We start from the raw sequence: 2,884 nt of genomic DNA on the forward strand, positions 1-2,884 counted from the left end.
TTTGATATTTGACTTTTTATAATATTACGTTTTCTGTATTACTTTATTATTTTTTTTTCTGTTTTTTTTCCCCTTTTTTTTCTGTATTACTTTAGCACAGGAGAATATATATTCCTTTGGGAGACTGGTTCTAAGAACAGTCTCACATGATGGTATTTTCCCATTTTTATTGAGATATAATTAACATATGACCCCTGTGTAAGTTTACAGTGAATAGCATGACTTGAACGTCATACATTGTGAAATGATTACCACAGTAAGTTTAAACATCCATCATTTCATATAGTTTTTTCCTTTTGAACTCTTAGGACCTACTGTCAACTAACTTTCAAATATATCATGTTGTATCATAACTATAGTTATCATGTATACCACATGATTTTTTTTTTTAACTTGTTTTTAGTGGTTCTCAATCTAGGAAAGGGAATGGCAAATATCACCTGGTGTCCAAATTCAGTCTGCCACTTGTTTGTTTTTTTAAGTTTTATTGGGACATAGCCACACTCATTTATTTATTTATTATGTATTTCATGCTACGGGCTTCCCTGGTGGCTCAGAGGTTAAAGCGTCTGCCTCCAATGCAGGAGACCCAGGTTCGATCCCTGGGTCGGGAAGATCCCCTGGAGAAGGAAATGGCAATCCACTCCAGTATTCTTGCCTGGAGAATCCCATGGACGGAGAAGTCCATGGGGTCGCAAAGAGTCGGACACGACTGAGCGACTTCACCTTCACCTTCATGCTACATTCCCTGGTGCTCAGACAGTAAATAATCTGCCTGCAATGTGAGAGACTCAAGTTTGATCCCTGGATCGGGAAGACCCCCTGGAGAAGGAAATGGCAACCCACTACAGTATTCTTGCCTAAAGAATTCCATGGATAGAGGAGCCTGGTGGGCTACAGTTCATGGGGTCGCGAAGAGTCAGCATGACTGAGCAACTTTCACTCACTCACTCACTCATTTCGTGCTACATGGGTAGAGTTGAGTAACTGCAGAAGAGACTTGTCTGTTTCCCTCTCCCCAGAACCTAAATATTTCTTATGGAAATGTTTGTCAACTCCTTATCCAGGGTGATCCTCAGGATCACCTAAGGATTCCTTAGGTTTTCCCCTTCTACCGAAACAGAATCTCTGATATACTGAGCTATGTCTCATATCAGTGGAAGAAAAGTTTACAGATTTGATACTATTCTTATAGCATTGACCCCTGCCCCCATTTTATCCCAAGTAGAGGAGTGAGTCTTCAGGCAGGGTATAGATTTAAGATTCATGTTAACTCAAACATGATTTGCTAGGCATACTATTGAGAAAGCGTATTTAAAACAACAACAGCATTAACAAAACAAAATGAAAAGCATGATCATTATTCATTCTTAATATTCAATAAGAAGATACGCTATGGCATGTCTGTTGCTTAAGAATTGTTAAGTATTTCAGTTTAGGAGTTTCTGTATTAGGCTGTTGCTCTCTTTCTTCTTGTTATTACCAGTCTATTGAGTGAATATTATTGTGTGAATTTAGCTTTTTCCTTTTTTCTTGGAAATAGCATTTTGTTTTGATGGGGATAGTTTATAAAGAATGAGTCACATTCACTTCTTTGTAACATAAGTCTGTAGCAATACTGTAGAAAATCTTTATGTGGCTCTGTTCATGGAGCAGGTTGGAAGTAACTGTTAGGTATTTTAAGATACAGCATACGGTTTGCTCTGAAATATTGTAAATCATTTTGAACTGTTCTAGAATGAATTGACATTTGTTTTTGGTTTATATCCTTGAATTCTTATCCTGACATAACAGCAACGAATTTATTCCCTACTGGCAATGAAACACTGTACAGAAAATATCAGCCTAATTTTTAAAATGTTGCTATGTTAATTCTGAAAAATGCTTTTAAAAAGTATTCACCAGTGTCAAATATTTGCTATTTGGAACCCCCTCCCAAATTATATTTTAGTGAGCTTAAAAACAATAAAAGTGGAAGTGCAAAATTCAGTGCTAAATGCTTTAAATATAAAAAACATTTTGGCTTAATCTAAGTCAAATTAATTTTCACATACATATAGACCAAATTAATTTGAAATCACCTTCCATGGTAGTGCTAAATTAGTTGTTTGAATAAATGTTGCTAGTAGTTGTCAATATATGCCATTTTTCATGTCATTTGCTTATTTTTTTTCCTAGTTGAAACTGGCTGTGAATGAAGAGAAAGGGAAAGTTACTGAAAAAGTCATTCTTTCAATGACAATGAAAGAACACCGTCAGGCACAAGCAGAAGTAAGGAACTTAATTTTTAAACTGTACTGTAAAACTGCAATAAGTACTAATTATAAAATTAAGACAAATTTTACTTGGGTTTGGTAGTGAACCAACAATAGTTATCTGATAAGAACAATGAAAAAAACTGGTCAAAACTGGAAATTGTTTTATTGATATAGTCACCTTGAAAAACAATTATATTCTTGAAGGAATTAATCATATTATAGTTTTATTATACTACTTATAAATGTTTTCTCATAAATTTCCTAAATGAGGAAATTATTACATGCAACCAGAATCTGGGAATTACAGAATGTGTTAGTATAGGAAAAATATTACAATTTTATTGAACTTCAAATAAATAATAAAGTCACATTTTTATTTTCTGACTTTCTAGGAATAGAGTTATATTTCTGTATTTGAGGTATGTTAGCAATGTTATCTCTTATCTCAAAAAAACTGTAGTTTATAAATGTCAAGGCTAAGTGAGCTAATCATAAGATTCTGTAGGCAATATTGTAATGAAGAACTATTAAAGCAAGGCTTCTTCTCTCCAAAGCTCATGCTGTGAAGTTGACAGCATATTCCATAAATGAAACAATAATACAAAATCGGTGTTAGACAAAAGGGG

General features: G+C 34.1%; 1 non-coding gene across 1 annotated transcript; it reads left to right on the forward strand.

Annotated features, from left to right (window-relative positions):
* On the forward strand, positions 543-614 carry TRNAW-CCA. Its single transcript has one exon. It is a non-coding gene; the product is annotated as a tRNA-Trp (tRNA).

This window comes from Capra hircus, chromosome 15, assembly GCF_001704415.2.
Source record: "Capra hircus breed San Clemente chromosome 15, ASM170441v1, whole genome shotgun sequence".
Taxonomy (NCBI): Eukaryota; Metazoa; Chordata; class Mammalia; order Artiodactyla; family Bovidae; genus Capra; species Capra hircus.